The sequence below is a fragment of the Trichosurus vulpecula genome, chromosome 5 (assembly GCF_011100635.1).
Source record: "Trichosurus vulpecula isolate mTriVul1 chromosome 5, mTriVul1.pri, whole genome shotgun sequence".
Classification (NCBI taxonomy): Eukaryota; Metazoa; Chordata; class Mammalia; order Diprotodontia; family Phalangeridae; genus Trichosurus; species Trichosurus vulpecula.
The window spans coordinates 218031495-218055444 of record NC_050577.1 but is presented as its reverse complement, the minus strand read 5'-3'; the positions used below and the strand labels follow the sequence as shown (position 1 = coordinate 218055444).

The window sequence follows — 23950 nt, the reverse complement described above, 5'->3', positions numbered from 1 at the left end:
TAGTGCTCCTTAAGGTTTCAAAAAACTTCTAAAATATCCCCAACACCTGTATGGTTGCTTTGTCCATAGCAGTTATTTAACTAGGATTTGTTAAACTGAATTAAATTGAATATCAGTGTTTCGCTCTATGAATACAAAAGGATAAAATATAGTTCAACAAAAAGCATTAAAATATGAATTTAAAAAAAATTTAGTGGGAAATTTATGTCACTAAACCTAAAAAAGGTCTTAAGATTCTTAAGATTCTAAAACGACTCCTCTGCTAAACTGGGTATCTTACTTTCTCCCTTTTCTGAGTCACAGATCTCCTTTTTGTCAAGGGCTTGGGGTGATGGCCTCCAGTGCCAGGCACAGTGCCCAGAAAGGGGGCTCCCTGAGGAGCAGCTGACCAAACCAGCTGCAGAGCACATTAAAGTGAGCATGGCTCCTTTCATCTTAGAGGATGTCTGTCTAATCAAGAGCCAATTTAGAAGCTACTGGCCCCAGGATAACCTCCCCTACTAAACCCACTACTTCTTTTCTACCTTTGAAAGGGAGGAAGCAATTAAACTGACTTGTGACCTCCACCCCACCACACATCCTTAGGCACAAACTGTGACCTCTGACTCTCTCTGAACATCATACCAGAGCAGTAATCTCAAAATAATCCTAATTCTCTTTTTAAACATTAGGAGCAAATGCTTTTTGCCATTATCATATAGGTACAATAAAGAGATAATTATATTCATTCTTCTCAATCCCCCTCTTCCATAGTACACCACATGGGAGGAGGTATATACAGGGAGGAGATGTTAGGTTATTCCCATACTCCCCTTCAGGACCAGGAGACTACCATGCTGGAAGTCTATTTGTGCACCTAAAGGTCACTGAGCTAGAAGCGACTCTGGAGATTATCTGGCCCAGAGTTCTAGCACAACCATATGTAACAAGTAAATAAGTCTATCTCTGTGTTGAATTATCTCATTAAACCTCAAACAGGTGGACTTAAAATCATCACCTTGGTTAAGTTCCTTAACCAGACCCAGAACTTCCACTCTCCTTGCTGTGTACCTATCCAAACCCAAAAGCCCCTATGCTACGAGGTACCAGTGGCCACTCCTGCATTAGAGCCACCTGTCAGACCACTCCCTTCCTCCCAGAGCTTCCTTCCAACCACTTGCATTTCTTTCTGATTCCTACCCTCATTCCCTTAGGGCCAACTGTCCCAGACTTCCAGGGTAATCATGGGGAAAGGCTGATGCTCCTGGAAGGTGACAACGCAGAGGGTCTCTTGTGTAAATCCTATGCCAGGAAAGAAGTTTGCTCAGACCAGTCAAACGGGGTAAATACAGGAGATGCCAAGGTGGGGGCAGAATCAGGGCTTTGTCAGGTTGGAGTTGGTCTTTTGCCAGGAGTCAATCTGCAAAGTAAAAAAGGGAATATGGCCCATGCCAAAAGGAACAATGTGCCCAGTTAGGGTAAAAAAAAAAATCAAGGTAAAAAGACAAGTTATAGTTATAGAAAAATCTACAACCTATGAGCCACTCCATTTGCCCAAACACTGCTAAGAGCACACTTTTTTTCACACCTGCCTCACCTATAAAGGACTGATAGGTCATAGATGATAACAAATTAAAAGTAGGCTGTTTCCCTCTACTTTATTTTTTTGCTTCCCTCTACTTCTGAGGCCACAGATGTACATTATAATGAAGACATTCTGGAAAAAGTTATTTGTTCATTGTATTCTATTGTGATAACTTGAAAAAATTAAAGAAATCACTTTCAGAAAGGTGGCAGAAGCTTCAAGGAAGCCTAGCTCATGTTCCTAAAAATACTAGAAATACAACTTCCCACTTGGAAAAAGGATTTAGAAACTACTTTTTATTCAAGTGTCTTCTTTGGTTTTGTACCTTTACTACAAAGAAACTGCTTTCCATTTTTTACTCACTTTATGAAGGTACCTGGCATGGAGGCATGATTGTGGAGTCCAGGAAGCTAGGAAAAGGACTAGGAGGGAAATGAAATCAGGCTGGCCTAGCCCCTTCAAAAAAAAAAATCTGCGTTCCAGGAGGAACTCACCAATGAGAGAAGGGGAATATGCCATGGTGAGCAGGGCAGGGCACAAGGGGAGGAGGAAGCCCCAGGAGCTGAAAGAACTTCCAGAAGTTTCCAGGAGGGAAGTCCCTCAGTAGAGGGATGATTTTGAAGTCCAGAAAGTCAGGAACAGAGCCAGGAAAAGAATGAAGACAGGCCTGCCTGGCCCCTTCACAAAAGGGGGGAAATTTAAATCTTGTTTTGGCTATGTAAAATATTATTGTATTTGTGACAATCATCTTCAATTATGAGTGATTAGCAATAAGTGTAGTAATGGTCATATTATTATGCCAGGATAATTAAAGTTTTAAATTTGAAATATTAAAACCTTATTCTAAATCTTCTGTTGCTCATAAAGAATGTATTTACAACCTTAAAAATTAGAGGGATCGTTGATTACCAATAAACTTCATTATGCCATGTATATTATTGATCTCCTTTATACTTAAGAACTCAGTGAAATGTGGCAAGAGTAAAAACACTGCTATCTGATCACAAGTGACACAGTTCTAAACTGACCATGATTATACAGAAACCCCACCCCCCCAGTCTGTGCACCTCGCTATGCAGTTGATGTAGATACCAAGTTCATAATCACTAATCTTCCATTAACTCGTTACACTTTTGTCTCTAAAATTTTTCTCAAGTTAAAGTAGGTACAGTATCATCAGATGTATTCAAAGAAACAATGAAGGATCTCACGTTCCTTATTAAATGACATTTTATACACATCAGGGAAAGAAAATATTGAGGTGGGCATAATACCTTTAAAATGTCACTTTAAATGTCTATGTTTACTAAATTCTACATAATTTCAAAATCCAAATTTTTATCTTTTAGCATTTGTGTTGGTAAGTTCCATTAAATAACTATTCTTAAAAATATGAACTTTTCCTGCAGAAGAACCAGGGATTTCCAAATATAATATCTCATTTACTGCAATAATGCTCTTTAATTTTAAAAATGGAATAAATGTTGATCTTCTCTCCCCACCTCACCGATTAAACTGAGGTTTAATAGCCCAGTTTTTGTTCATGATACCCTCAGTATCTGAAATAATTAAAAATAGATCAAAGCCTCATTGTAAAACCAAGTCTATAGGACTGGGATGCATTAATTAAATCTGATCACATGTTCTTAAAACTTAGCGACAAATTATATGACACAATGGATCACAAATGTGCCAGGTAAAACTTTCAAATGATGTGCCTTCCAAACATGCCCCATGAATATTTAGTAGAGTTAAAAAGAGGTAGTGTGGCATGGCTTATGGACTGACCAAAGGCCATGCTTAGAGTCACACAGTAATCAATCACCCAGCATTTATTAAGCACCTACTATATGCTCAGCACTGGACCAAGCACAGGGGAGACAAAGAAAGAGCCAAAACCGTCGCTTCTCTTAAAAAACTCACATTCTAATGGGGGAGACAAGAAGTAGACAGAGAGACTCACAAATGATGTCAACAAAAGGGCAGGAGCTTCACAAGTAGCTCTGACAGGCCAGGGAAGACTTCCTGAAGGATGGAAGTAAAGGCCTCTGAGAGGCAGAGGTGGAGTATTCTAGCCAAGGAGACAGCCTGGGGAAAGATCCAGCAGTGTGTGCAAGGGGGGGGGGGGGGGGGGGGCGTGTGGAATTTTGTGAGAGGACCAGACTGTGAAGAACCTTAAACTCCACAGAGATGAGTACATACTGGATCCTAGAAGTAACAGGGAGCGCTGGAGTTTATGAAGGGGAGGAAAGGTGACATAGAACTATCATTAGGTGAAACCTATAGGGAATCCAACCAAAGGTTATTCCAATTATTCTAAGGAAAAGGTGGTGACAGCCTGAACTAGCAAGATTGGCTATATGAATGGAAATTAGAAAGGCCTAAGTTCAAATCCTGCTTCTGACGTACTAGTTTTACAATGGACAAGTCACTCAAACTCTCAGGACTCTCAGACACTAAGTCATAGACTGATTTATCAGTCTGCTTCAGGGGAGAGAATTTAAATACTCATTAAAAGTTAAGCATAGATCTCTGCCTGCCTTGCCATAAATGCTTATGAGATAATGCAAAATAAATTAAACAAATATTTCTGAAAATTTTTACCTCCAACAATATACTTTTGCTGAAATACTAAAAAAAAAAAAAAAAGGAAATTTTGAGTATGTCAGCTTGCTATTTTTTGCCAACAGTACAATACAATAGCCAAATTTATATATACGTATGTCTAGCAAAGTATTTTCACACCATTCTCTCTGTTCAACTCATTTACAAATCATGTTTGCCTGTTAGAACCACAGGAAACTTTCAGAAACCAGGCTTCACCAATCTAAAAAAAAAAAAAAAGCATACAATTTCCATTTGGAAATATTTATGGCAGCTCTTTTTGTGGTGGAAAAGAACTGGAAACTGAAGGGATGCCCATCAACTGGGGAATACCTAAACAAGCTGTGGTATATGATTGTGATGGAATACTATTGGGCTATAAGAAATAATGAAGAGGATAGTTTTAGAAAAACCTGGGAAGACTTGTGTGAACTGATGCAAAGTGAGCAGAAATAGAAAATCAATTCAGCAATATTGTAACAATTATCAACTGTGAAAGACTTACCAACTCACATCAGTACAATCTATGACAATTCTAAAGGACTCAGTGCCCTTTTCCCACCCCCACCCCCCACCCCAGTCATTTCTGACCCTTTATGACACTGTCTGGGGTTTTGTCTCAGGATGAAAAATGCTGTCTATTCCAGAGAGAATTGATAAAACTTAGAATACAGCCTGAAGCACACAGCTTTTTGTCTTTATTTTTACTGCCTTTTTTTTCCCTCGCAAACATGGCTAATGTAGAACTACGTTTTGTGTGACTTCATGTGTATAATTGGTATCAAATTTCTTGTCTTCTCAATGAGCAGTTGGAGGAGCTAGAGGGAGTGAGAGAATTTGGAGCTGAACATTTTTAAAAAATCAGTAAAATAAAAAATAATTTGATTTGGCTTCATAGTTGGCTGTTTTCTTAGTATTACCTCTAACCTGAAGTCTTGTCTCCACCACTCTGAATCAAAGTTGAGTCCAATGAAGTTTACCTGAGGAAACCTCTAGGGTAGAGGTACATGAAAGTCATTAATTTGCAAACCAAAGATAAAAATAAATTCCGGCCCTCTTTCCTTTACCAAACTAAGATTTTATTTATAACACATATTTATTCTTACTATTTTGCTGTCAAAAACAAAACTGCTCAATTTCACAATTGCTAGTATTTTACAAAATTCAGAAATTTACTTCCAATTCCACATTCAAGTCCTAAATTCCTTATCAAAGCATTTAATGATTCAGGTTTACAGCACCAGGCTCTCCTCAAGCAGGGTGCATTTGACAAGAGTTAACCCAGAGATTAAGTGATTTGCCAGGGTCACAGGTGAGTGTCAAGGCTCAACATTCCAACTGCTTCAGTCCCCACCACATCTCCTGCCTCCACTGACCACGCCCTATCTAATGATATCTTTTATTATCTTTACCTTGAACCAGAAATTCCTTCCAGCCAAACTTACTACTCTTTCAAAAATTAGTTGTTAATCCCTGGCTTTACCCTTTCGTTTTTCTCCCACAGGAAATGCCTTTTCTCTTTCCACCTTTCCAAATTCTAGACATGCTTTATAGCAAGGCGGTTGTTGCTTTATGGAAGCAGACCCTTCCACAGACCTCTATGTAAGAAGACTTTTATTTAATGTGAATTTGCCTACAGACTCAGGAATGGAGAGAAAGGGGGGGGGGGGCCAGGAAGGAGACCATGTACCTTCAGAGGGAGGGGGCTAGGGTCAGCAACATGGGAGTCTGGCCCCAACCAAGAAGAAGGGGTGGGGTGGGGAAGGGAGCCTTCACAAACACATGGGGACCAGATACAGAAAGAGAAGGAGGAGTAATACAGAGGGGCCAAGGACAGACACACACAGTACCCAAACGCAGATGTATGGAAGACAGACATGAAGGCCCTATAGGTGGATAGGTGGTCTCAGCAGGTCTGTTCTACTTTTACTTGGAGGGTTGTTTTTTTTTCGGGTGTGGGGAGGAGGCCCCAGAGCACCAAACCAAGGGGCAAGAGCAGAGAGAGAGCACAGTATGGTACAGTAAAGTTAACAGGTGTTTTGTGGGCTGCAGATTTCTTCCCCTAAAATCAAATGTGCCTAATGTGATTTTATATAAAGTAAGAACTGTCTGTACAAGTTACTCCTGAACTAGACCTTGAAGATTCTTTGAACCTACACTGTGACCTCAGGGATATGAGGACTTCGCCTCTGGTGTCACCCCTCTCCACACATCATCTTGAAGAATTCTCACAGCATCTGAGAGTAAGAAAGGACTTCAGGGGCCATCTAACCTAACCCATACCATGAGTGTTGATAAGCATGTGTCATCCATGTGTGCTACTTTTGTGCAAATGTAGTCTAGTTTCCATCTCATTCATGACATTTAGTGAAGAAATTCAGCAACACTTACAGTCTGAGAAAATGGGTTAGACTAGTTTGGGGTTTAGTTTCTTTTCCAATTTCCTGGTTTAGTATGAGGTTTTAGTATGAATGTCCTATTCACAGTACAATGGAAAGTAAAACAAGGCACAACTGTTAAAAAGTACTTGTAAGTATTGGATTTCCATTTTGTAATATTGTTGGGGCTAACACAAATTCTAGTTTAAAAAAGTAGAAGCTACACTAATTGCTTCAACTGAGGGTTAATTCTTCAGACAAGAAGAAAATTTACTAGCATCTAGATGAGGCTGAGAATTAGACTTCATATTACCTTTTATTTTCAAATTTACAGATGGTTATGAATAGGCACTGTTAGATAATATCTCCTGAAACCTTCCTTGAAATTCAGCTTAAACATACAAAGTTTCATCCAAAGGAATGGAAAAAAAAATCCAGTGAAAATAGCAACACGCTGAATTAAATAACATTTACTAGGATGTTCTGCAAGGAGCATTAGCCCCAGTGTCTTGGGCTAGAAAAAGAAGTGAGTTCATTAAGTCTGCAGAGACCAGCACACTGCAAGAGGCTGCATTTTTTCAAAGAATTGTAAAAGATGTGAAGAGTACTGCAAAAGCAGTGAGGCAGATTGCAGATGGGTTAAGAAAGAACAAAAATCAATTGGGGGAAAAAACCTGACAAATGCATAAAATAATAATACTCTAGAAGAAAACAATACAACTGAAAAGAATACAGATTAAAAATGGAGAATGACTAGTCTCCAAGTTAACAGTAGGCAACAGGTTAGTATTTTTAAAGCTGAAGTCATTAAAAACTAACATGATTGTGGGGCTCAAAATACAAAGCCTCATTCAATATCCAGGAGCCCCATGTAGACCTGATTGAACAATTCACACTAAAGTGAAATAAATGCTTATAATGTTTTCTAACAGACTAAGCTTTTTTTTTAAAAAAAAAAAGCATTATACCTAGGAAAACATTAAATTCAGGAACATTTTCGTGAAAGTCTACTCTAAACCTAATCATCTAAACCTTAGGACTAAAAATTCCTTAGTCCATTTCAACACATAAGGACCAAAAAGATGTCAACCAATCAGAAGGAAATAGATGGCACTTGACAGAAAGACAACTGGAAAGACACTCCAGTGTAGTGAAAATAAAAATGAATTTTGGAGTCAAAAACTTTGGGGGTTTGAGTCCCCATTCCCTGGGAGGACAATCGAGTTCCAGGAAGTGCTTCAATGTTTTTGTTCACAACCACCAGGTGAGGTTGGTAGTACAAGTATATGGACTGTGATTCTGATTTTTACATTATAAGGAGACTCATATCAAGTGACTTCTAGGTGTTATCCAAAACAAAAAGTTAAAGCAATTTAAATCAGGTAAGCCAGCAACAAAAAGAGGAATAATTTGCTTTAGAACAGTTTACAACACAACTACCCATAAAAGGTAATCTCCAATGCACCAAAAGTAACATCCCAAAATTTCTTATGAGTTCCTCCAAGTTTGGTGCAAGTCAAGAATTTCAAGGAAAATTTACAGAGATACGTGATAATAAATACTTAATACAAAATGAGAGAAAAGTCCTACTCTGATGCTTCATCAGACATAGTGAGGTGATCCTGGGTTCTTGAAGGATGTGACAGCTGAGCACAAGCTGTGGCAAGTCCTACCAAGTGGGATGAGATTCAAGTTCAGGTCCAACAAGCTACCTTTTTTTCCTCCAACCACAGAATTCGAAAAGTCTACTAAAGAGTAAAGGGGACCACAACATGTGTTGATGCAAAGAATATCCACACCATTGAAAACAGAAATCCTTCAAAACCTGAGTGTGGGTTGAAAAGGTTTTTGTGGGCTGACTTCAAAACCTACCATCTATGCATAGGAAGAATTTAATGGAAAATGCATGGAGGCAGAAAGAGTCCATACTTGCCTAGTTCTAAGGCAATAGAGAGGGGAAGGTAAGAGATGCAGTGGAGGGCTGGCAGGTCTCCTGGGGAGTGGCAGATGGTTATGAAGGTGTGAAAACACAACCATGAAAGGATACAGAAACTTTTCTCCATCCAAGAGATTAAATTTCAAAAGTCCTGAAAAAGGATTATGATGAAGACACAAAACCCAACACCGCTGAAAATGAGCTTATCTACACATAACTCGTCTTCAGAATATGCATTTCTCTTTCTCTCCCTTTTCTCTCTTTTCCTAAAATGCTGGATGTCCAATCATTGGAGAATAGCTGAATATATTATGGTATATTCACACAATGGAACATTACTGTGGCATAAGAAATGACAAATATGAAAAACTCAAAGAAATCTAGCAAGACATAGTACTACACAGTAGTCATAGAGGGAATAAAGAACCAAAAGAATATACAAAAGAATACAACTATGTAACTGAAGACAGAGAAAAAAAATCTAGATTAAAAACACAGTAAAGAAGTTCCAAAAAGTGGCCAGAGAAAAAGTGAAAGCCAATATGTGTAACTTTTTTACTTTTTTTTTTAATAAAAAAATTAGTAAGTTTATGGATATGGATACAATCATTTCAGTGTTTTATTTTACTTTTTCCTATTTTTCTTATTTTTATACAGTTGAACATACGTGATAAGTGAGCACAATGCTTTGCACATAGTAGGCACTTAATAAATTTATTTGCCTGAACTCCAATTCCCATTGCTAACTGCCTACTGTATTATTTTCATCCCAGGAGTACCTCAATTTAACTTAACTCATCATTTTCCCCTGGATCTCTGATCCTCTTTCTGACTTGCCTATCACTCATAAAGGCATCAGCATTTTTCACAGTCACTGATGTTTATGGCCTAGTTGTCATATTTGGCCATCCCACTTCCCACACACCAGCTCCTATCAATCTAATTCCATGAAGCCTTCCCTGATCTTCCTAGTTGGAAGTGATTTCTTTGCCCCTTCTCACAGCACTTTATATTTACTCTCCTTATGAACTTAAATGTAGCTGTGTGTGTGTGTGTGTGTGTGTGTGTGTGTGTATCCCTCTACTAGATTGTAAGGTACTTAAGGGCATACATAGCCTGTCTTATTTATCTTTCATTTTCCCAAGTATCTGGTTGGTGCTTATTAATGTTTGTTGAATAAATGTGGAATGCTTAGCAAAGTATTACTTTATACAATGGCTAATACACATTGAATATATTACTTTAAAAAGGAGTAGAGACTAAAAATAGAGGATCAAGAGAGGTTTATTCATGGATAACATAGTCATGATTCTTCTTGTAAACGTTCAAGTTGTTCAGGTATAGCCAGAAAAAGAATACACTCTCTCTCTCTCTCTCTTTCTCTCTCTTGGCCACTAATGGCATTCCATTATACTGCTTTATGATTAAAGGGTGGCACAGTGGACAGAGACCCATCCTTGGAGTCAAGACCACCTAGGGAAGTCTTCCTTCTGACACATACTAGCTGGCTGTGTCACCAAGGCAAATAAAGGTCTCTCATGGCCCCAGACATTCCTCTGAACTCTAATCTTTACAAAAAAGAATCAGAGAGGTTTTTCATGCTGATAAAAGGAACGAAGTTCATGGTATCTCAGTCAATAAATATTTAGTCAGCACCTATCAAGCACCAGGGCATTGTACTCTAAGTGCTACAAAGGATATCCAACTTTGTCACTGTCCTGAAACACAACAATAAAATCCCAATGACCTTGATAAAGGCCAATCAAAATTAGGATATAACTCAACCCAATAAGCAGGCAACGTGGTAGAAAGCACAAAACACAGAACAAGATATTAAAGAGCCACCTAAACAAAGAGGTGTCATTACTGATGATGGATCTCTGATCCTTTTTCTGACTTTCCTATCACTCTAAAGGCATCAGCATTCTTCATAGTCACTGGTGTTTATGGCCTAGTTGTCATATTTGGCCATCCTACTTCCCACACACCAGCTCCTATCAATCTAATTCCATGAAGCCTTCCCTGATCTTCCTAGTTGGAAGTGATTTCTTTGCCCCTCCTCACAGCACTTTATATTTACTCCTCTTAAGAACTTCAACGTAGCTCTGTGTGTGTGTGTCTACTAAACCGTAAAGAGCTTAAGGGCAGCTGAATTGGGAAGAGAAACATAGTACCACCATCCAAAAAGCCAATGCAATATCATTGAGTTTTCCAATCAATATGGCATCTACAGACCAGGAAATAATCTTTCCACTACATCCTGCATCAATCAAAACAAATCAAGAGTATTAAGGCCAGTTCTGATCATCAGATTTCAAAGAAGACATTAAGAAACTGCCAAGAAAAGATTTAAAAAAATTTTTAAAGTTCCAAAGTATAAAAAAATGTTAAAAGAAAAGTTAAATGTATTGGGGTCACTTAACCTGTGGAAGAAATATGATGCATATGAAAGGTCATTAGAATAATGCTGAGGTTGTTCACTGCATCCAAGAAAGACGGATTTAAATTGAAGCGAAGGATTTTTACTGGCTGTATATGAAGGAAGACAGTGCATTATCTGTCCCTAACAGATCTTTAACAGATAAAAAATACTCTCAATTCCATAACTGAATTCAACAAACATTTATTTATTGAACACTTACTACATGCAAGGCACTTTGCTAAACACTAGTGATACAAAGACAGTGCCTTGCTCTCAAAAGGTTTACATTCTAAGGGGAGACAGCATGTAGACAGATAAATACGTACAAAAACTTTTTGTAGCAACAATAAACTGGCAACAAAATGAGAGCCCATAAACTGGGCAATGGCTGAACAAGCTGTAGTGAACAAATTGGATCCTCAATGAGCGACCTCATCACATGCCTTGGGTCTAATCAGCCTACCAATGACTTCCATATGTATATATCCAGTCCCAGGCTCTCCCCTAACCTCCAGCAGCACATCATCAACTGCCTCTCAGACATTTAGAGTCATCTCAAATTCAACAAGCACAAAACTGAAATCGCTCTCCTCCCTCCCACTCTTCTTCCATATTTCCTTTCTGTTATAAGGTGACCACCTTTCTTCCAGTCTCCCAGAGTTACAACCTAGGGAGAACAGTCAATGTCCACACTCCCACCCACTTTACATGTTCAATCCATTGCCAGATCTTGTCACTTCCTAGCCTTCCAGACTGTACACATCTATGTGACCCTTTGAGCCTCAAGTTTGGATTAGATGCCCTCCGAAGTCCACAATTCTGTGATTCTGTGATAAAAGCTTTAGCACAAAGTGCCATGGTAATGCTGAGTGACCAAAGGTTGACAAATCACTAACCAGACATCAACACAGAGATGCTCCTTTCAGACACTTTCCTTAAACAAGTAATAATTGTTTATTTCCTTTAACTTAATTCCTTAAATAAATTAAACAATAATGGCATCTAGAGAAAAAGAGTGAAGATGAGAAAATAGGAAAACTCGTTTTAATAAAATATCAACAATGAAGATGTTACCATAGTAGATTAACTCCAAACTAACAGATACATTGTTAGTAAGTCTCATACTTAAATTACACCCACTATAGCAGAGGCATCATTTTAAAAAGGTTAGTTACTCTATACAGACTTTTAAAAACAAGGACCACAAACCAGGGTCTGTACTTAATTACTATAATTCGATTTTAAAAAAAAAGCATACAGTGCATTGTGTGTCTACACACACACACCTTTCCAAGTAAGAGATATTGCATTGGAAGGCATTATTGTAGTCTTGGCAAAGTTCAATTATGCCGTTAACTTCAATGAGTGTACTTGGGTAGTACAGCTGTAGAACTGGATTTGGGCAGGCAGTAGAATTTTACTGGTGACAATGAATGACTCACTCCAGCTCTCAGAGTTGTGCTGATGCCCTAAATGGATATCTACATTTTAGTACTAATTCTCGTCTAACATTTGAAATCCCCCTCTCATTCATCCATTCCTCTACAAATCAAGGAAATGAGGCTACTGCTCTCTAGTCATCTTGTATATAGGGTGCTCCAAAAATTTTAGTGTAGTTTTGAGCTATTAAAAGCTTCATGAGGGCAGGGAATTAATCTTACCTAAAATTTTTATTTCTTCTGACACCACAGGAGATTTCACAGCAGTGTCCTCAGGGATGGAACCAATCCAACTCCTAGCCAAGCTTCAAAGTCCTCCTCCACTGCTCCCTCTTCTAGGACATCTTTCCCTACCCACTTAAGGCCTCAAAGGTCCTCCTAACACTGACATCACTTCTAGTATGCACTATACAATTTTGCATATAATTATATATAATTAAACCTTAGCTATCTGAAATCCCAGAGAATGGATCTCTCCATTAAAGTGTTCCAGGTTAACTGAGTGTTTACCATTTTAAGCAACAATTTTTATTTTACCTATTTTGGAAGGACATGTATTAGTCGGGCAATAAGAATTTATTAAGAGCTTACTTGTGTCAGGAGTTATGCTAAGTCCTTTTCTGTGACTGCCAAAATAGAGTATAGCAAACATAATTCTTTAGATTTTGGTTTGTTGTTGTTTACAAAGGGTAATGGCTTTTACACTGGAAATGAGAGGGAAAAAAAAAGAACTAACAGGGAGTGCCCAAGGGAGGTAAAGAGCTGTCCTCAATGTATGAAAGTCCCTAGCCCAGAGGAACATCATCAGGCATGGGAGCTGAGCCACCAGAGCCAAAGACATTATATTATAAATTCTCTACACTATTCCAATCTACTTAGCACATCTAACCCATATCACTAATTGTGTTAAAATTATGAGTAAATTAAGAATAAAAGGGGGATGAGGGGCTTTCCTATGAGCATATTTCACCAGTTTTAGTATGACTTGATCATATCTACTTTGTCTACAGAGAACCTGGTTTTTCTTTCTGGTTTTTGGCTAATTTCCAGATAGGTGAGACTGTCATTTTGATGAGTAGCAAAAGAGTGAAGTCTGCTGTTATTTCACACTATAAAAAGTCGGCTCCTTGAGAACAGAAATCATGTGTTCTTTATCAACCCATTGTGGGGAAACAATACTGAACGCATGGAGCTGCTCAAGAAGTAATTACTGATTAAGTAGACCCCTATTCAACTCATTTTTTAAAAAAAAGGATACAAAGGATCATCTCCTAACAAAAATTAAAGAAATCGTATGGGTAGGTGGTTGAGAGCTAGGCCTTCCTTGAAGAATTCAAAATCTATTTAAGTCTATTTTCAATAAAAAAAAATATCCTCCAAACAGTGTAAACTTGTAGATGCTAAGGAAACCATAACATATACTCTCACATATTAACTAGTTTAGAAGAGAGGTACCCCAAATCTGGAAAGATAATACTTTCTGATGGCATTATTACCTAGGCACTTCCTACAAATAGTGGCATAAAAATTAACTCTGATGACACAAGCACTTGGTACAGTTATTTAGGTATTCTTTGGCATTTCAGTGTGTCCTGATTTCACACATGGAAATAACATCTAATGATCTAGATTGCAACCCATTCAACGCTCTCCATTCTGGGCAACTCCACGTTCAAGTCCTCTCATGAATTAACTATGCTCCAACCAAGAGACTGAGGATGAGGGGAGGCCTCCTGCTACTGCTTGAAAACCAAGAGAATTCACAGCTGACCCCTCAGCTTTCCCTCAAGCTCATTAAATGTTCACTTCATCTTTTTTTCAAGTCCTATACAGTAGATCTTTGATGCCATCCTCTCTGCTGCTTTAAGAAGTAAGTATCACTATCCACACAATTCACACGATATCTATCCACACAATATACTATAAACACACACACACACACACTCACCCCTCATTTGGGAACAAAAGCAGGGGTCCAACACAGTGCAAGCCCATAAGTCCACCCACCATCAGCCCATAGAAATACAGCTTGCTAGCCCAGCTTTCAAGAACAGGCCTCCATAACATAATGAAACCATCGGTGAAACTATTCCATTTCAATAAATGTTCCCTTATGTATCTTCTTTACACTACTATAAACTCCATGAGGCCCAGGCACTGGTGTTAAAAAAATATTATATTTCCTCCAGCACCAAGCACAGTCCTCTACTGAATGAATTTTATATAGTATAATTACTGAGTGTTTACTATCCTAAGAAATTTGTCATAAAATTTAGGGTTAGCTCACTTTTTAAAACTGTTAATATTTACACACTTACACAGCAAAAATTAGGAGCGGAATTTTTACCAGTTATCTCCATTTAGCTTATTACACAGCACAAAATATACTAATGTTCAAAAATTAGACTTTAGGCAGCAAATTTCAAGACATCACCTGTGATGGGTGATTGAAGGTCCAACAACTACTACTACTACTTTCACCTCTTCCCAACATGCCAAAGTAAAAAAAAACAAATTAACTGATATGACACAACATTCCAAAACATTGCAGTATTTATTATAAAGGGGACCTTCAACCAGTATAGAATGATTAGTCAAGACATCTCAGAATCATAGATTAAACACTGGAAGGCAGCTTAGCGTAAATCTTTATCTAACAGTTTGCCAAACCTGGTGGCTTTTCTATCTTCCACAGGTATGCTAGAATTCACAGTGCAGCTGGGCACCTAGGTGACAGCAGTGACCTCTTCACATATTTTGGGACATTACTAGAAGTCATATCTTCCCCTTACCCTCCCTAAAAGCTCCAAAGAAATGAAAAGTTCCCCCCCCTCATAAAAAGTAAAGAGAATATCCATTCTGATGCTAAAGTATAGTATGGTTTAAAAAAAAAAACACTAGATTTGGAGTTCAAGGACTCCAGTTCCAATGGAAATCTCTTCTTCTTAGTGGCTCTGTGACTTGGGCCTCAGTTTCTTCTTTATAAACAACATGTACAGATGATCTCTAAGGTCCTTGGACAAGCTCTACATCTTGTGATCCTATTTTGTCCATTTAGCATTTTATAATGAATACTTGGTGGGAACCAATTATGAATAGATGTTTCCAAAGGGGAAAAAAGATGAAAAACTTAATAAGCATTCTCTATTTTAGTTTTGAAAGGAAATATAAATCACAAACTTAGTAGATTGAATGCAACATTTCTCTATGTGTGGCAGGTAAGTGACTCCATTGGTATTGGTACTGCCCTCACAGAATTCAAGTCATCCTTATCCTGGAACACTCCTATCCTAAACTTCCCAGAATTCCTCCAGAAGGTCCACCCAAAGTGCTAGGGACCTTCCTCAATGGCCCCTGATGATGCATGGACACCAACAGAGCTGGCAAGTAGCCCATCTGTTACCTCTCCATCTCCCTTTATGACTGACCTAACCTTTCTAACTCCTGCATTTCTTTGATTATTTCTCATCCCCACTTCCCCTGAGTCATTCTTTATGTCTAATGTGCCACCACCTACTGGCAGAGATGCATCTATGACTCGTAAGGTAACCTGCAACTTTATTCTTTGAAGACCAAGACTGACCATGCTTCATCGTCAGACAACACCACCATTAGGGTACTAAGGGGTGAGTGATGTAGGAAGAAGCTTGGAATCATTACAAGTATTGAGGAGTTTCTCCAACATCACTCAACCCAGTCTCTTACTGCTCCAGGGAAACTACCATCCATCTACAGGGTCTGTCCAAGATCTATGTGCCAAGGGACCAGCTGTCCATCCAACTGTGCATTCAATTCAATAAGCATTTATTAAGTACCTGCAGGGCACTTAGGGGGCTGGGCATATAAAGGCAAAATCATTTAAGGTAATCCTAAATGCTTCTGCCTCTAACCATAACAGCCCCTGCCCACAATAAGCTTCCATTCTACTGGGATAATACAATATAAACATATACAATAATTACAGGGGTTAAGTGAGCACTAACTGGGGGACTCTGAAAGCAGGAAGGAGTATGACTATGCTAAGCCTCAAAGGAAACTATGGATTCTCAAGAAGTGGGAACGAGGTCAAGGCTTATTCCACTAATGGGAGATTACCTCAGTAAAGGCATGGAGATATGAGATAGCAGGCTAGGTTTGGGAACAGCAAGCAGGCCAACTAGGCTGGAAGAAATGAATAATATAAAGGGGAATAATAGGAAATGCCTGGAAAAGCAGGTGGAAGAGCTGATTAAATACCAGGCTAAGGAGTACTTTATCCGAAAAGCAAAAGAGAGTCACTGAAGACACTTTAAAGCAGGAAAATAGCATAGTCAGGACAACATCTTGGGAATATTCAAAACCTGTCAAATGTGTGGAGGATAGATTTGAGAGGAAAAGAAAATGGAAGCAGGGAGACCAGAATAGTTGGGCCAAACTCTGAGAGATTATAGAGCTAACTCTGGAGGGCTCTGAAAGCACTTAGTCTTGATGCCATCAACCCAAGTCACCTGCAAACAAGACCATCTGTAGGACCTCATCATCTACAGGGAATCCCTCTTTTATTTGGACTCTGTGACCTACATCCCTCAAAGTACTGGACTTTTGGTGAACACAAGTTTTACTCTGTGGCTTGTTATTTCTAACCCAAGGGTCAAAGGTCTTTCTGCTGTTATATCTTTCAAGGAAATGGATATGACTAACAATGATACAAATGACAAGCATCATAAAAAGTAAAGCAATTAAGAAGTTGTTTTCAATTGTTAAGCTATGTCATGATCATGAAGTAAAAATGTACCTTAATATAATTTTTATATTAAGTTCCCTATTATCAAAAGCTATTTGAAATTCTGAGATACCTAAAACTCCTCTCCTTTAGATAAGAAAAAAAATATTTCATCTTCAAGTTTAATAGAACATTTTTACAAGCCTGCAACAGCCCCATTAAGCAAGTTACAGGGAAATACAGATGAGTTTCTGCTGCTACTGAGCTGAACACTAGGGTCTCCATCGGGAATTACCAACTAAGATTTAGGAATCTCAATAAGAAGGCAAGATTTAAATGTCTTATACATATTCATTATTACTACCCAATAACAAAGAAAATGCTATACTGGAGAAAAAAATAGTTTAGTGTTCTAAGAATTAAATACAAAACACATTTAAGAAGCATTTCATTATCACTTTAACTAGCAACTGGTTTGTGGTCCTACCAAATGCTTACTCTTCAAAATAAAATGTTTACATGGTTTTTCTGATAATACACTCAGTTACAAAGGTAAAGAGGAAAACCAGTTGCAAAAAGAAGGCAAAATAAGGGAGCCAAGAGAGAGAAAAGAACCTTGCTCCTAAATGCTATCAACTGTCCGCAGCAAGGGAGCATTAATATTTCAAAACTAAAATATTATTGCAATAAACAGTGATGAAACACCTATGAATGTACAAAGCATACAAGAATGATTTGTTTTTCCTATGAGCTCTCAAGTTGCAGCACAAAGAAAATGAAAATTCCTCTTTTCCCTATTATTTTCAAGTATATATTTTAAAAGCTAATTATTACAACATAGCTCAGGATTCTGAATCTTTCCTGAACAAATCTTTTTTTATTAAAATGCAAGATGCACATTTCAGGCTGGATTGCTTAAAGTTATCTGACTCTAAATCTCAAGGCATTAGGTTTGGTTCTAAGGAGGAGAATAAATTAAATATTTTTTACTAAAAGCTTAATTGTTCCATTTAGTAATAGGCAATTTAAGAAATTAGCATGTCTTTAACTCTGATGATCCATCAACCAGGAGAAAAACTGTGTCCTAATCTACTCTCAAACTACCACCTTTCAACACACACACAAGTTACCCCGAACATTAACATGTCCTCATCTGTCATACTAATATAGTCCTTAAAACTGGGGAATGGGAGGGAGGAAAAGGGAATTGTAAAATGGAAGAGAAAAGGAAATTCTTAGGTTGAGAAAAATCAGTTAACAGATTGCCCAGGCTAAAAGAAAAGCCAAATTTTTTCTGACTAGGTTTTTGAAAGACTCAATTTCTTCAAAGCAACAGTTACATAACGTTACTGTTTTCATATTAATGTTAACAACATAGTTGCTTCTGTACTCCAAAAAAGGTCTATCCAGAGATTTTTTAAATGCCTTATCCTTTCCACTCACCTTTGGGAAATCAAGATATTTTCACTTTTATCTTATGAAACATCCTGGAATTTGGAGAGTCAGGTATGGTTTTACTGAAAGCTATGAACTAAAAATGTAGGTCCTTCATGCCAAAGAGGCCATTTGGCAAGTTAATGTAAGGCTTTCTTACACCATGCATTTTATCAAAATCCTTTCTAAAAGGAGAAAAGGATTCTTCAACACAAAAGGAAAGTCTCTTGCACAAATTCATTCATGTTTTCTTTGTATCTTTTGGCAGAATCAGGTCTGCTTATTCCAAAATATGTAAATGTTAGAAATCACAAAGAGAGGATGATTTCAACAAGCAGCATCCCCAGTTTAAAATCATATCTTTAGACCCTTAAATAAGCACAGCAAAAACTGGTTCCAATTTACTTAAAATAAAAAAACTATACTTAATTTAATCTGAATTCCAGTTTTCCAGGTTTTATCCTACCAAAAAAGAATAAAAAGCTTTTAACATTCTATTTAAATTTTCCTCCTACCTGATGGGCACCAGCATTTTCTCATTAAATGAAGCAATTTCGCTGTCAGTAAGACTTGGCTGCCTTCAGAAATATCTAAGATTCAATATAAGCAGCACCACCTCTGCACCTTATAAAATTATTTGACTAAAGTGGTTGATAGGGCAAAGCTGAAGACATCTGTTCCAGGCCACCAAAACAGGCACATGGCTGATTTAGACCAAGGGGCTAGCAGACATTTCTTTCTATAAGAAGATCTCAAGCACAGAAGGGCTTTGAACAACTGATCAGAAGGAGACTACAGGTGTCTCTTTGCTGGCAGTCAGGCAGGACTCTGTTGTTTTGCCCATACTTGTGTCTGGGTCACAGTCCTGGGTGGCAGTGCCAGGGGAAGGAGGAGCACTAGCAGACCAGAGCTTGTGGCCTGGGAGTATTATGGACCCTCATCACAGTTCCAGGGCAGAGAAGAGTGTTTGTGGTCATTCAAGACCAAAGCACTGGCCAGTAGTAGAGTGGTAAACACACCTTTCTTTAGATCATAACTCCTTGGAAGAACTAAAAATGTACAGGTCCCTAGAAGTACCTCTGAAAACGGCAGCACAAAACCCCTGGAAGCTTGGGACAGTGTGCCCTCCACCCTAGAAACAGAGCCCCACTTTAACAAACAGTTAAAAGTGAAGAAATAGACTAAAAAAAATGAGCAAAAAGAAAAAAAATTCTGACCATAGAAAGTCACTACAGTGACAAGGAAGATCAAAACACATACTCAGAAGAAGATAATAAAGTCAAATTCCAACATTCAAAGCCTCCAGGAAAAATATGAATTGGTTTCAGGACATGGAAGAGCTCAAAAAGGATTCTGAAAATCATTTAAAAGAGGTGGAAGAAAAATTGGGAAGAGAAAAGAGAGTGATACAAGAAAATCAAGAATAAAAGAGTCAACCACTTGGTGAAGGAGACACAATCAAAAACCAAAGAAAATAATACCTGAAAAAAACAGATTAGGAAAAATGGTAAAAGAGGTACAAAAACCAAAAAGGAGAAGAATGCCTTGAAAAGCAGAATTGGTCAAATGGAAAAAGAGGCACAAAAATTCACTGAAGAAAAAAACTCCTTCAAAAACAGAAATGGTCAAATGGAAAAGGAGGTACAAAAGCTGGAAGAAAATAACTCCTTAAAAATCAGAAGTTAGCAAATGGAAGCAAATGACTTTATAAGAAATCAAGAAACAATAAAATGAAACCATAAAAATGAAAAAACATAACATGAGATAGCTCATTGGAAAAATAACTGACCTGGAAAATAGATCCAGGAGAAATACTAAAAATTATTGGACTACCTGAAAGCCATGACCAAAAAAAGGGGCTTGACATCATCTTGCAGGAAATAATAAAGGAAAAATGCCCTGATATTCTAGAACCAAAGGGTAAAAGTGAAAATTGAAAGAGTCTACTAATCACCTCCTGAAAGAGATTCCAAAATGAAAACTCCCAGCAATATTACAGCCAAATTCGAGACCTCCCAGGTCACAGAGAGAATAATGCAAGCAGCCAGAAAGAAACATGTCAAGTATCATAAAGTCACAGTCAGGATAACACAAGATTTAGCTGCTTCTACATTAAGGAGCTAGGATTACAATCAAGAATCACCTACCCAGCAAAACTGAGTACAATCCTTCAGGGGGAAAAACAGACATTCAATGAAATAGAGGACTTTCAAGCATTCTTGATTCAAGCAGTCTTGGAAAGACCAGAGCTGAATAGAAAATTTGACTTTCAGATACAAGACTCAAGAGAAGCATAAAAAGGTAAACAGGAAAGGGAAATCATAAGTGACTTAATAAGGTTAAACTGTTTACTTTCCAACAGGGGAAGATGAGGGAGAGTGAATGAACCTTACTCTCATCAGAACTGGCTCAAAGAGGGAATGACATACACACTCAATTGGGTATAGAAATCTATCTAACCTTACAGGAAAGTAGGAGGGGACAAGGATAAGGGAAAGGGGAGGGGGGAGGGTGATAGAAGGGAGGGCAGATTGGGGGAGGTGGTAGTCAGAAACAAAACTCTTGAGGAAGAACAGGGTGAAAGGAGAGAGAGAAACAGAATAAAGGGGGAGGGAATAGGATGGAAGGAAATATATTTAGCAATCCTAACTGAAAAAAAATTTGCAGCAAGTTTCTCTGACAAAGGCCTTATTTCTCAAATATATAGGGAAATGAGTCAAATTTGTAAAAATAGGAGCCATTCCCCAAATGATAAACGATCAAGCAATATAAACAGTTTTCAGATGAAGTAATCAAAGCTATCTATAGCCATATGAGAAGGTGCTCTAAATAGCTATTGATTGGGGGAATGCAAATTGAAACAATTCTGAGTTACTACCTCATACCTATTAGATTGACTAATAGGACAGAAAAGGAGGATAACAAATATTGGTGGGAATGTGGGAAAAACAAGACATTAATGCACTGTTGGTGGAGTTGTGAACTGTTTCAATCATTCTTTAAAGCAATTTGAAGCTATGTCCAAAGGGCTATAGAACCATGGATACCCTTTGACCTAGCAATGCCACAACTAGGTCTGTATCCAAAAAGAGATTAAAAAACAAAGGGGAAAAGGACCTATATGTACAGAAATATTTATAACAGCTCTTTTCCGGTTGCAGGGAGTTGGAAATTGGGGGAATGCCCATCAACTGAGTGAACAAATTGTGCTACCTGATTGTGATGGAATGCTATTGTGCTATAAGAAATGATGAGCAGGATGCTCTCAGAAAAACCTGGAAAGACTTGCATGGGCTCATGAAAAGTGAAATGTACTGTATACAAAGTAACAGCAATATTGTAAGATGATCAGCCGTGAATGACTTAGCTATTCTCAGCACTACAATAATCCAAGACAACTCTGAAGGACTTATGATAAAAAATTCTATCCATTCCCAGACAAAGAACCGATGGTGTCTGAATACAGACTGAAGTATACTTTTGAAAAATTTTTCTTCAGGTTTTTTTTTTGGTCTATGTTTTCTGTCACAACATGACTAATATGGAAATGTTTTGCATAACTATACATGTATAACCTATATCAAGTCCATGTGATATTACAGACCTCAAAAAGGAAGAGGTGGGAGGAAAAGAGAAGGGTTCACAGCAGTTCGGGGTCAGTACACGCACAAGCATCCTGTCATTAGACAACATAAAGCTCTGAAGGCAAAAATACCGCTCCACAAGGGGTAAAGGAGTGGGTGAGAACAGAAATAGGAAGAAGAAAAAGGAGGAAAAGTCCAGATGAGAACGAATGTGTCAGTGTGTGGGAGGGTGAAGAGGAGAGAGGGAATCTAGAGCTTTTGTAAGATACTGACACTTAAAAAAATAAAAATAAAAAGTAACTGCGGCAGAGATCTGGCGGTTCTGGCAACACACGGCTCTCTTCCTCCACACAGTTCCTTAGGTGTCCCTCAGGTCTCCCCCTGACTGCTCTTGGCCAGGACACAGGGCTGGTGGTGAGGGTAACCCTCACCTGGTGGCCCTCATCTTTGTCTGGGTTCTCTCTCCTCCTTCGCGGCCCTGTCGCGTCTCCAAGGAGCTGGAAGCGCACTCCCTCCTCCTCCTCCCCTCCCTCCTCCGGCGACCAGGGAGCTCTTGGGTCTCCTGGGGCCGGCCCTGCCACTTCCTTTCTTCCCCTAGCCTCGGGCTCAGCCCCGCCACCGCCATCCCCAGACCCGGCTGCGCCGCTGCAGCTGCTGTCACCGCCGCCCCCTCCTCCTCCTCCGGGAGGCCAACGTTAGCGGTCTCGGGGGACTCTCCAGTTCTTCCTCCCCCTCCCCGCGCGGGGACACCTCCCCACGTCCCCCGTGGGAGGAGACAGGAGGAGGTGGAGGAGGAGGAAGAGGAGGCGGCGGCCGCAGGGCAGGGGGGAAGGCAAGGAAGGACCTTGGGAACTAGAGCTGAGAGTCAGGACCTTAGAGATCACCCGGTCCAAGCCCCTAATTTTATAGAGGAGGAAACTGAGGCCAAGCGAGGGGGTGAACAGGGCAAGGAAAGTGACGAGGAAAGAGACAGGGGAGGAAAGAGTACGGGAAAGGGAAGGGACGGGGGAGGGAAATGGAAGGAAAGGGACCAGATAGGAAAGAGAAAAGGAAAGGGACAGGAGGAGAGGGGGACAAGAAGGAGGAGAGAAGGAAGGAAAAGGACCAGATAGGAAAAGAAGGAAGGAAAGGAGAAAGAAGGAGTAAGAGGGAAGGGAGAGCAGGGCAGAGAAGCAAGGAAGGGGAGGGGAGACTCGGAGAGGGGACGGGGGCGAAGGCGAGAAAGCGGAGGCTCGGCGCCCAGACGGACTGATGGACGGACTGACAGACTGCCCGCCGCCCGGCCCCACCCCGCCCCTGCCCCCGGAAATGCCCGGGGGGGGCGGCCGGGCGGGTGCGGGTCTTCCTCAGGAGCCACCGCCGCCGCCGCGGCGAACAAAAAGCGCCGAGCCCCGAGGGTCCGTGGCCCCCAACCTGGGTGCTGCCCGCCGGGCGCTACCGGAGGGGAGGCCCGCGCTCGGATCCCGTACTTACCAGGCGAGCCAGGGCGCTAGGGACGGGGATCGGGGACTGGCGGCTGTCCGGGCGGTCCGGAGGGGGCGGGCGCGGGCCCCCGAGTCACGCCGAGCGGAGCCCCCGGCCCAACATGGCCCCGGAGCGGCCGAGCGCGGCCGGGCGGCGGCGGCGGACAACGGCTGTGGCGGCCGGCGGGCGCTCGGCTCCCTGGGCGGCACGGGCGCGGCTGCTGCGGCTCCGGCTGCTCCAGCGGCTCCTGCGGGCGGCTCCGGCGTCAGCTCCGGGCGGCGCTTCGGCCCCGCGTCGTGGGCCGCGTTCGCACTGCGCCGACGGACGGACGGACGCCTCCGCCTGCTCCCCGCCCCCTCCCCGCCCGGCGCGAGGGCGGGGAGCGGGGGGAGGGGGAGGGGGAGGAGGGAAACAACCAACCAG

General features: G+C 40.1%; 1 protein-coding gene across 1 annotated transcript in view; it reads right to left on the bottom strand.

The window, feature by feature from the left end:
* CDK17 (cyclin dependent kinase 17) overlaps positions 1 to 23736 on the bottom strand; it is a 145085-nt gene extending 121349 nt beyond the window's left edge. Inside the window, exon 1 of the mRNA XM_036760187.1 lies at positions 23537 to 23736. The gene's annotated coding sequence lies outside the window, so the exon portion shown is untranslated. The remainder of the gene's footprint in view (positions 1 to 23536) is intronic.
* Positions 23737 to 23950: the final 214 nt, after the last annotated feature.